Below are 12,299 nucleotides of genomic sequence, written 5' to 3'. Positions count from 1 at the left end.
AGCCTGTCTGATTCCAGTCAATGTCAGCATCAGGTCCAGCGGGCCAGCAATCTGTGAAGGGGTCCCCTCCAATCTCCTCAGCTTCCCCACCACTCTCCTCAGTGCAGAGTACAAAAGGAACAGCCCTGAATCGAGTCCGTCTCCGGCCATCAACTGTTCGAAAGTGCAGATACTACCATTCACTATTATATCCCCCGAGGTCTTCAACGCAACAGCTGTACAAGAGTCCACCAGGAAGGTCTTAGTTAAGTGTCTATTCTGTGGGAGGGGCCAGAGTGGCAGGCCAGGCATATAAGGTATATTTTGTTTCCACCAAAATATATATATCTTCCAAGTCCACGCTGGCATATTGGTGACTGCAGAATGGGGGGAAGTCAAAAGCCACTCCAGGGTGAGCAGGCCCCAAAGTCCCTGTCAGTAGCTGTTCTGGGTTGGCCTCATCCAGTATCCATTGGAGGGGCCTCTGGAGTTGGACTGCGGCTTAACAGAACTTGTTACTGGGAGCTTCCAACCCAACATCCTCTAGTGTGGCATATAACGTCTCTAGTTTCACTTTATGGCTTTTCTTCATCCAGATCAAGGCGGCCAGCAACCACTGAAGGTCCACAAAAAAGGCTCTCTTCAAAATCACCTGCAGCGCTATCAAGAAATATGGGAGACACAGAAGGACTGACATTTTAGCAATGGATATCTCTCCCCCTAAGTAATAGAGGTTGCTGTGTCCAGAAGGGCAGCAATTGTCCCATTGAGGATCATGCCCTTCCCAGGTTCCCCTCCACCAGTTCCTGTCATACTTCCGTAACAATGGGGCATCAGGGTCTGTAATAATGGGAAGAGACATAATTTCCCCCAGTTAATTTGCAGTCCAGATATTTGGTCAAAGGTGTCTAAAGACAACATTCACCTGGGAGAATGAAAGAGTCTGCTTACAAATATTTTAGTATGTCATCCGTGTAATGGAGACTATGTTAGGATGGCCTCCAACTGTATATTCTCAGTCACGCACTCCCTTATGGAGCATAAACACCAGTGGCTCCATGGCCAGGGTAAACATCAGGGGGGGCATGGACACCCATGACTGGTTCATCTCTCAATCCTGAAACAATCAGAAACGAGCCTCCTACTGAGTACCGTAGAGATGGGGAGCTCATACAACACCTGTGTTCAGTTACAAAACTCCTGGACCAGGCCCAGCTTTCCAGGGCTGCCTGTATACAGTTCCAATCCAGGGTGTCAAACGCCTTCTCTATGTGAAGAGAGGCCACTAATCCCTGATTATTTGTCTGGTGTGCCAAATCCATAATCCCAAATTACTGATGCAAGTTGAAAAAAGTGTTCCAGCCTGGAATAAACTCATTCTAGTCTAAGTGGATTATTGTGTGGTCCATAGGCATCAATATATTGGATAGTGCTTTACTCAATACCTTATAGATAAGATTGAGTAAAGAGGGGGTCTATATGATGTTACCTCCAGGGGTTCTCTACCAGGTTGCGGGGGTACTTCTATTAAGGCTTCCCTCATGCTGCCTGACAATCTTCCAGCTTCTTAGCTCCGCTATACACTTTCAACAGACAGGGCAAGCCGCGCCCGGTATGTGGAGGAAACTCCTCCATGCCAGGTGTTTTCCCTCTAGCTATCTGGTTAATAGCCAGGATAATTTCTTCCAATGTCAGTGAGTCATCTAGTTCTTGTTTCAAGAACGGGTCACGTCTCAGCATATCAAGGGGTGGTAGGTATGCCACTATGTCGTTGGGGTGTGTTGTCACTTGTGTCCAGTAAATTGTTGAATAAAATGTCTCACATTCCCTGTTGTAGCTAACTGGGAGTTCACTATTGTCCCTGAGTCCATTTGGATGGCCCATATGACAAATTGGGGTCACTCAGAGATAAGCAACCAGTCCAGTAAACTGTTTGCCTTATCTCCCAGTTCATGTTGCCTTTTGGTGTATTACCTGCAGTTGAAGATAGAGAGGCATTGCAGCATCTGCCTATGTGAGTGTCTAATGTCCTATAGTGTATAGAGGCCCTCCGGATCTGATTCCTATCGCTACTTCGCTTCCCTCAGTGCCCCCCCCAGCACGAGTAGTTCCCGTTGTAAACCCCTCTTAATGCCGAAATGTGATGACATACATTCCCCTGTATCGTTACCTTGAATTCATCCCATTTTACTCCTACATTTGTAGCTGTGTCTTTGTTTTCCATGAAGTATTGAGTAATCTGTTCTGCCACCTGTGTCCTGTATGGTATATCATCTAGTACCCTGGGCTGCAGTCATCACATATGTATCAGTGATGGAGCTCTGCCCTATCCAAATATCACCCACAATGGGCAATTATCCAATAATGTCCCCGCTAAATATTTGGCCCCTGTACAGGCAAGCATCAGTCCCTTACTAGCATATATGAAATCAATACATATGTGGAATACATTTAGATGAGAGTAATAGGAAATGTCATGGTGCAAAGGATAAAGGGTATGCCACACATGCACGACTTGCATTTTCATGGGCCCACTGTTGCAGTTGTCTGGAGTTTATGTGCAATTGAGCAGCCGGTACTGGGGAATCAAGCTGTCCAGTACCAGGTCTTGATCACAATTAAATCCCCACACCACAATGCCAGACCCATGGCTGACTGCAGGATTGCAGGAGTGAACCAGTTAAAAACCATGGGTTATCCCAAGTTAGGAGCATACACTACCACCAATGTGAAGGGTTCACCATCCAACATACCCTTTACAATGACATAACGGCCCTTTGCATCAATCAGAGTGTGCCCGAAAACAAATGGAACTCCCAGAGCCACCCATAGTAGCACCCTCTTGTGCATGCTTAATATGTGGTGTGCAACACCTGTCCCCGCCACCTTTTACGTAGCCTGATAAGTTTCTCCTTGATCAAGTGAATTTCTTGAGGGAAAGCAAACTGAGCTGTGCGCCTCCGCAAGTAGAAATAGATCCTATGACGCTTAGTAACATTTCCCATGCCCCTCACATTAAAGATCAAAACCATGTATTCTCTGAAGGTCTTCTTGTTCTCCCCATTACGTGCAGTAATGGTGCTACAAATCATCATTCAAAAAGTGAGCAAGACCACAGAGGACCTAAGCAGTGAAGCAAATGAACACCAACAAATAAGCTTTCAACTATCATGGAATTGTTTCCCGCAACTCCCACTCCTTGGGTGCACCCTCAATCGGTCACAGCCATTTAATACTGGTAATTATTTGGCTATTACTACTGAGCTTCTGCACTGCTGGTGGTAATCTATCCCAGATACAAACACAGCCAAAATCCTCCGCTGCTTCATTTCCCGCTATCATCATTATGTCGAAGCACACCCTCGCTCACAAATATTGGTGCAGGACTGCAAGTGTCTGCCCTTTAACCACTGCCTCTATCCCTCCCCACCCCTACTCTTGCATGCAGGCCACTGCAATGTATGCTCAATGGTTAGGAAAAGCTATGGAATAAGAAAGGAAGAAGAATAAAAAGACATATACCATACTCAAGTAGAATGAAATAAGTCCACAGTCAGTGGGGTGATCTACGGACCACTCCACAATTCCTCCGGCAGCTCCAGCACCAGTTTGTCTTCTTGCTGAGTCTCCTTAAGGTCCTCAGAGTTCCTGTACATCTGGTCAAAGGCCAAGGTTTGTCCCACCACTGCTATCACCTCCACTATGCCCAAGCCAGCCCGCGCCTTGGAGGGACTGCCTCGTGCGGGCTACCTTTTTTAGTGGCACATCTCATGCACCTCTGGGGCTGCCAGCCACCTTCATTATCCGATGGACGTGTGCATTGTTGATCCTCCCTAGACTCAAGCCAAGACCATGTTTCCTCAGAAGTGGTGAAAAACAATGTCTCAGTGTCAGATGCCACCCTCATCCTTGCTGGAAACAACAACGTGTACGTGGTTTTCAGTGTGCGGAGCCAGTGATTCACTTCACAAAATGCATCATGCAGCTTGCGGCCATCCATGGTGTAATCTGGGAAAATAGTGATCCTGCTGTTCTGCAACATCCAGGACCTTTAGCACGAGAACGCTACCACCCGTCTCAGAGGTGCCTGGTGCTGGAGGGTGGCCACATTTATAGGTACATGTCCATGCTTGGTTCTTCTGCCCCCTCCAGCAAAACAACTACCCTGATATTATTCCATTGTGAGCATCATTCAAAATCATCTGCTAGGGCCGGTGGTTGTGCCACCTCCTTCTGCAGCACCTCTATCTGTGCTTGATGATCTGTGACCGTGGGCTGGACTATCTCCAGTGCCTGCTCCGCATGCTGCACTCAGTCTTTCAGTTTTTTATGATCATCCTTCAAAAGCACCATATCAATTATTAAAGAGTCCAGTTTGGTTCAAAGAAGGCCTTCAGGCTGCTGACCACTGCCAGCAGTTCTGAGAACTTCTGTGATCCTGAAAATGGAGCTCAACCATGGACAATGCCAGTTCCACCACAGCCTGGGCCTGTGAGATATCACCACCTCTTCCTTACTGGGCTTTAGCCATTTGTGAAGGCTAGTTAGTGAGTCCAGGAATACAGATGTAGCTAGAACAACCTGCATTATTAGGGGTATAAAAGTCCCCCCTCAGTCCTGTGGCACACAATGGGGGCCAAACTGCAGCCACAATCTCTGTGACTATGATCACGTGTTGGTACATATAGCCCCATAGGCAGCACGCCATCCCAGGTACTTCAGGGTATATGCAGCACAGCATCTCACAGTTTGCTGTCTCACCAGGTATTGGGAGGAGATGTCCTGAAAGACCAGTGGGCAGGCAACAGTAACTATGTGTCCCCAATACTCCAGGCAGCTAAGAGGAGGATGGAATCCAGTGACGGGTTGTGCAGGACAGCCATAGGGCATGCAGGGCAAAAAACAATTAGACACTTTCCTCTGGGTTTCAGCAGAGCCCCCACCTTCTGCAGCCACCTCATGCTACACTTAGACTCTATTGGGGAGGTGGCAAGCCCGCATCGACCACTACTGGCGTTCCCTGCTGGGTGAGGGATTTCCTTGGTTGTGCTCCCCAGCACAGCGTGCGCCGACCACCACATTCCCCAGGGAAGAGGTTACGCCTGTCGGAAAGCCCAATCTGCCACCTCTACCCTCCACTTGGATCTCCTCCTCCTCACAGTGTGGCTGGGCACAGCCGGATGCCTCAGTATCATCGTGGTCCCGGGCCACCATCAATCGGTTCCTTCATTGGTTCCAGCCTGCCATCTAGTGGCCACCCTCCTGTCACAAAACATACTTCTCCCCCGCGTCTAAGTGACCATCCCGTTCGCCATGTTGTACACGCCCCCCCAAATCACCCATCTAAATAATGCAGAATGAGTGTACTCCATTTTTCCCAGGAATGTTCTCCTGCCCATATTAGTTTTTATTACTAAAGACCTCAAGTTATCAAAACACTAGGCCTTTGCTTAAGATAGATATTGATGAAGAGATAAAGAACCTAGTACTACCATCCTAATATTGACGATACGAGACCAGCGAGGCTGATCTATTGGTCACCTTACTCAGTCAGCTTGTCAAGTGCTTCATGAAGTAAGCTCGTAACCCTGCCAATGCATTTAGATGTACTCTAAAACCCAAATAATGGATCAGCTCCTCTGTACACTGCAGTGGAATCTCTATTTTGCAGAGAATAGTGCTCTGAATAAGTAGAAGAATTAGCAACTTGCTTCAATTAATCTTGAGGATGGCCATGTTTTGAAAATCATATGTAGGTTGGAAGAGATCACAAGCATATAACAAAATGTAATCTGCCTAGAGAGAAATATTGATGCACATTTTGAGAGGGGAAACAACCATTATAACACAGTCATTACAATGGACTACCTTTACAGTGAAGCTGCATTTACATTGCATGCATTACAGCGCAGACATTACAATGCATGTCACTACAACGCATGCCATTACAATGCATTTTAAGGTAAGTAATGGAGATTTCTTTTGTTTAAGGTAGGTATGGGTTTTGGGCTACATGGGAATAGTAATTTTTGCCTCTACACTATCCAACACTTACCCTACTGTTGCACTCACTGGAGTGAGAATACTAATTTTTACCCCTACACTATCTAACAATTACCCTACTGTTACCCTAAAAGTATTTAGCGTTTTAATGGGATGCGTTGTAATGGTATGCATTGTAATGGAATGCATTGTGATTGCTACTTTCTAAAAATGCGTTGTAATGGTAGGCGTTGTAAAATCATGCAATGTAATGGTAGTTGCGATGTAAAAAACACGTTGTAAAAGTATGCATTTTAATTGTTTGCATTGTAATGTCATATATTCTTTGCAATTTGTGTTATTTCAATGCACACACTAGTGGCTCTGTTGCCAGTGTCAGACTGACCTATTGGGCAATCCACAAAGTGCCTGATGGGCTGATCTGACAGATCAGCATGTGGGCAGGCTTTGTAGCTGTTTGTGGGCCTGTTTTATGGCCCTGTGTATTGGATTTTACGTTATAGTCACTAATATTACCACAAACATTTCCCACAGCAAACACAAATGCATGCAGTGTCCAATACCTTGCATAATACCCATACAGCATGACGTTACAAGTTCAAAACTGGCATGATTTCAAAGGTGGCACTATAATTTAGCTATCTGATTCGCTTTGCGTGTCACTTTTATTTTGTTGCCCGGGCCTATTTTTGGTCCCAATCTGACCCTGTCTGTCGTTAATGCGTAAAAGTGCGGACAGTGAGCAACAATGGTGAGTTTCTTGCAGCATAATATACACTTGAGAAAAAGCCCCGTTAATTCTGTTTCTGTCGCTGGGGATAAAGTGGAGGAGTGAGATCCAGGACAAAAACAAATCTCCCACTCTTGTTGTTCTTAGCACAGTGTGCATATATCCACATTCAAGCAAAGTTGAGGTTCCAAGTTTGTCTAAAATAAAAAAAAACTCCAAAGCCGAGACTGGTGATTTATAAGAAATAACACAAGACTACAATGTACTAAATTCCTGTGCACCTTCATCAAGGAAGGTGTTTATAATATCAACAATATACCCTGTCAACATTTTAGGTTACTAGGAACATATCTTTATTTTCCCATTATAACTTTCTGCCACATCAAATAATTATTTCAATTCTTGGGAAAGGTAAACCAGCATGGGGGTGAATGTAGAAGTTAGAAGGAGCCTGCCAGAAGGTTATGTTCATTGATACAGTGGGAAATGATTTTGAATAGTTAATTCTGTCAATCTTGTCCACAGAGACTATTAAAGGACACTCAACATGCCTCTTACTTTTAAATTAAATAATCATATCAAACAAATCTATAAAGTCCATCATAAACATTTTTGTTGGTGATGTATTCTGTTGTTTAATCAGGTTGCCAGTATGTTCCACTCTCATCCTTCCTCATTAGATGGAATCACTGCACATCAGGCCAGAAATGTTGGCATTGAAATCATCAGCTAACAAAAACAAATCATTAGCACAGTATTATTACGCACCCAGCCAACCTTATGTCTATGCCAGACACGTTTGACAGCTGTATAAAATGGATACATTGAGAAGTTCTAAAATAATTGCTGTGAAAGTTGTCATGCAAGATCATTTTTCCAAGGGTCATTTTTAATATAGTATACTGTTTTTAATAATACTCAAAGTCCAACTTTAGGAAAGAGTGTGCAGCAACACAGTGCAAATGCTGAAGCCACCTTTAGCTCAACCCAAAGTTGAAAGTGCAACTACAATAAATGATGAATACCGTCTATATGTTAAGGTGTGGTGATTTATGTCCGTTAGAGCAACATAATACCAGTGACCCACCAACATTATCTAGTTTAGATTATCCTGAAAAATACTGTAGTAAAGCGGGAGGTGTTGGTAAGGTCAAAATTGTTTGGGGTATCATTATATTTAATTTTATTGTTGCCTTTGTACACCACCCAAAGGATCAATAGAGTGCATTTTCACTCATCCATAAAGAGGCAGAGTCGACATGTTTCAGAACTACAACATATATGCCTCTCTTCACAACTAGTAAGTGTCCCAGTTTGTAAGTGCCAAGATGGTATGGAAAGGTGTGCCTTTAGCATTTGCAGAAAACTGTGAAAATGAGCTATATTCCACAAGTAATGTATACACTGCTCCTTTCTCCATAGGACCGAAATTTCTGATGTATATAGCAGAGAAGGATGAAAGGCTTAGTTTGGTCAAAAACTGGTTTGTCAACTGGAGGTTAACACCAGCCAAATGTGGTTGAGATGAGAAAAACGCAACTATGATACTGTTCAGAACTGTCAGTGTGGTCTTCTATGACCCCAGGCATACAGCCGGCTAACTGAGTTCGAATGGCTGCTGTAGTCACATCAGAAAGAGCAGTCATCTTGTCTTGGGCCTGACTGCCAATATAAAGCTTGCAAGCATTTCTCTAACCACTCGCAGGGCAATTTCCATCAACTAATCGAGCTTCACCACTCTTTCACATCAGACATTGATCAGATCAAATATAGTCCACTTCCCAGAACACAGATGACTGCCGTGAGGAGTTGACAGCGTACACGCTTCGGATTACCCTAAAGACACGAGCGCAGTTTTACTCACATTCCTACTCAACCTAACGAAAATCACCACCATTGGTCACTATAATAAACCTTGAGTCCAGCACCTTGGGACCTTTTTCTGGCTAGCCTGTGAGCTATTTCACCAACAGCGCGGTCAACATCTATCTCCTTTGGTCATATTAAAGAACACTGCTGTGGCATGCCGGAGAACCTCTGACCCGGCAGCCCGGCATTCCTTCAAGATTAACTGTGCACAGATACTGCTTAGGCCCAGACGGGTTTGAATTATCACCGACAGTGCGATTACAAAGATATAGACTTCAATATTCAGTCCTGAGGAAGTCGCGGAATTACTTTCCACATGCGACAAAACACGTGTCGGCTGGTTTCTGTTGTGGCTTAATGAAAATCGCATTAATGATACAGCAACACTACTGCAGTATGGCTATGGATATTTCTTGATTGAATCAAATTGTTGTAATAATATTACATACTGTTTATTATCTAGTTGTGTGGCTAGGTCTTGTTAGAAAATTGATCAGAACAAATTAGTTTGTTCAGATATTTAAAAACATCCAGTAAAATAAAAAACGACAACAACATATATACACTCTTCTGAATGAATAATAAATCATTTTAAATGTTCAATAAACATCAAACTAAAACAAAATTGTTTATACCTGCTAGAAATGGTTCCAAGTCGTGCCTTCTCCTATTTTGCATAATCATTGCCATCAGGCAAGTGGTGTTACGTGACCTTTTATACAAATTAAACCACGTGACATTATACAAATTCCATGTTATATAAATTCAACATCATATGATTTTTTGTGACTTGCGGTGACTGGATGTTACCTACATGCAATGTAAAGACATAGAATAAATAACATACCATACCATAATGTAACGTACATACAGGCACATGCATCAACCATTTTTGCGAGTGCAAACTGTGCGATTCGCAAAAAATCGGCCGTTTGCGTCCTCAATAAGGGCTTCTGCGATGCATTAAACTGTCAGCCTCTCACAATTTGAGAAATCACAAATTTTGGAGATTTCTTAAATTGCGATTGCATTTAAGGAATCACAAAGTGCTATTCCGTAAATGCAATTCGTGATGGAATCGCAAATTGCAAATTTGCTAAATTGGGGCACAAATTACCATCAATGTATACTTGATGGTAATTTGCAAAAACTTTGAAAAATGCCTTAAAGTGAATTTTTCAAAGTTGCAGGTTACACACACACATGCTTTTGGGGCATGTGTATGCTCAGCATGTGTGCAGAGGTCAATTTCAGGGGTGCAACAGGGTGTCCCTTTGACTCCCTTGCACCCTTGAAATTGCACACGCAATTTGCGAGTATCATGCAACCTCCCATTCATGAATAGGAAGGCATTCCTTAATTGCGACTCACAATTTGCGAGTCACAATTAAGGAATGTTTAGAAATCGCTAATTTTATAGCGATTCCTACATGCATAGGTTTTTGCAATTCCTTAATTGCGATTCCTTAATATACACAATTAAGGAACCGCAAAAGTCTACATTGATGCAAGTGCCCCATAATGTTACTGTTTAATGGCCACCACAACAACATCAGGGTTCTGCTGTTTAATGGGTGGTCACAATCAAAGGGAATAAATCACGTGTGTCAGTTTTCCAGAGTCAAAATGTCTCCGTCAAGGAGACCCTCATTAACACTAATAAAGGGTGCAGTTTATGTTTATTCCCCGTTCCTTCAGTTAGATGAGCAGTGTCATCATCGGGTCTTTATCACCTGGGTTCTCCAGGTAATCTGTTGTCCTCCACCAGGAGGGAGACTGTTTGGTTTTTGGAAGCCTTAAGTGATCGGTAGATAGTGAAAAGTGGGAGTTAAACTTACCTCAGTTCCGGTAGGAAGTATTTTATTAGTCAGAAAGGAATAATATTAAAAAAGAATAAAAATTGAGCTTTAGTTGACGTGTTAGTGATCCAGAGCACCTAGTGGTTGGTTGACCTGTTTTGCCGTAGGTCACCCTTGTGGTTCGTGGAGTCTTCATCAGGATCAGTGTGAGAGTGACTTTTTGGGGGTATCCCTCAGTGTGTGTATGTAGATTGACTTACCACTCTTCGTCTGTGAGCTTGATTGCTCAATCTCTGACGGTGTGTTATAGGTCCAGACTCTGCCCATAAATGCGGAAGACCGAAAAACAGAAAAAGACACTACATTCTGATTACATGCAATGATAGGTACTGTCTTGCCCAATGTGGTGCTACAACGAATTAAAACCTAATTGAGGAGCAGGGGTGGTGTTATCCATCTTCTGCACATACAGACTCTAGTAATCTTGCAAAGGATTAGTGAATATACTCTTTATGTATCCAATGATGTATTGGTGTCCTCTTGGAGCCTCACGAATTGTTGTTGGAAACAACGGTGTCATCATCAATGAAGCTGTGTTTGACTAGGGTGGCTAGAGCAAAGGGAAAGGGGAGCATATAGGCAGCATCCCCGATGCCTGGTTGATTCAGAGAATAACACAGCTTCCCATTTTAGTACGCAAATGTTAGGTGATTGCACACCCCGCTGTCAACAGCGGACTATCGCTCAGAGGCAAGAAAAATATATGGCTTGGGCGTGCCCAATCGTTTTCCTCACCTCATGTAAGCAAAACTGCAGGGTAGAGGTGCCACTGTGAGGCGGCGTTTTGTGAATAAATATAACCTCTTCAGGGCTGGGACAGACAGAACACTGCCCTGTTCATAAATGTTGCGAAGGACTGAACACACGCTTTGATGAGTGGGCTGTCACTTTAAAAAGCCTCTTATAGATTGAAGAGTCTCAGGGCAACTTCCATGTGTGTTAAACCGAGTGCTTGCTCCACCCCCCCCCCCAAATGTGTGCGACCTTAATTGGGTTAAACCTAAATGATGATGTTTATTAGGGAACTGAGTCAAACACACTGTGCACATGACCCAAAGTACACTCATTTGCAGGTGTGCATTCACAGGGCTAGAGAGTGAACTAAAAATGACAATCTCTTCAGTAGGCAGCATGCACACTACCACTACAAGCCATCTATCAATCTAAACAAATACAAAGGCTGGTATATTAATTTTCAGATCAGGACACATTCCCTAAGATATCCTGTGAAATGCCCCTCTGAACTGGCATTCCCTGTCTAAAGCATCAACTTGATGAAGGGCAGAATTATGCCAGCTTATTTTGACACACCATGCACAAAGAAGTCTGCTATCACTGCATCAGTTGGTTTTACAGTGACCTGCTTAGAGGGGTTTGCATTTCATTCATACAGTAGTAAGTTATTCACCATTGTCTGTTTTTCTCTCTTGCAGGGTAGCACTGCCCCTGGTCTTCATGCTACTTGATGAATTCTGCAACAACCCTGATTGGTGGAAACAGGCCCTTTCCAACTTTCTACACAAGGGATCATCTTCTATTTCTTCGACTTAACACGTTAGTCTCTTGGAACCACTTGTGATTCTGCTATTCCTTGTGCCACTTTTCCAATAAAGTAGAAAGAGCATCACAGTCCCTGACTCGACTCCATCATTTATTAGATCTAGGAGGATAGACTGAGCCGCCAGAGACTGCATTTCAGAGCAGACGTTGGACTTTTAAGCAAACTTTGTAAAATATTACTATCAGTGGTAAGAAACCATCCAACAAATAATGGTTATTCAGCACTGGGAGTTGTGGAGGCCGGTAATTCTTCTGACAGCTCTACAGACATTGTTGGGGTCACTTGGGGACTTACTGAT

General features: G+C 43.6%; 1 protein-coding gene across 3 annotated transcripts in view; it reads left to right on the top strand.

Annotated features, from left to right (window-relative positions):
• LOC146812909 (uncharacterized) overlaps positions 1-12,068 on the top strand; it is a 1,154,794-nt gene extending 1,142,726 nt beyond the window's left edge. For all 3 annotated transcript variants that reach the window (XR_014966936.1, XM_085619975.1, XM_085619974.1), the window contains one exon: positions 11,874-12,068. The gene's annotated coding sequence lies outside the window, so the exon portion shown is untranslated. The remainder of the gene's footprint in view (positions 1-11,873) is intronic.
• The last annotated feature ends 231 nt before the right edge of the window (positions 12,069-12,299 follow it).

The sequence above is a fragment of the Triturus cristatus genome, chromosome 7 (genome assembly GCF_964204655.1).
Source record: "Triturus cristatus chromosome 7, aTriCri1.1, whole genome shotgun sequence".
In the NCBI taxonomy this organism is placed as follows: Eukaryota; Metazoa; Chordata; class Amphibia; order Caudata; family Salamandridae; genus Triturus; species Triturus cristatus.
This window is presented reverse-complemented; position numbering and strand designations above follow the sequence as displayed.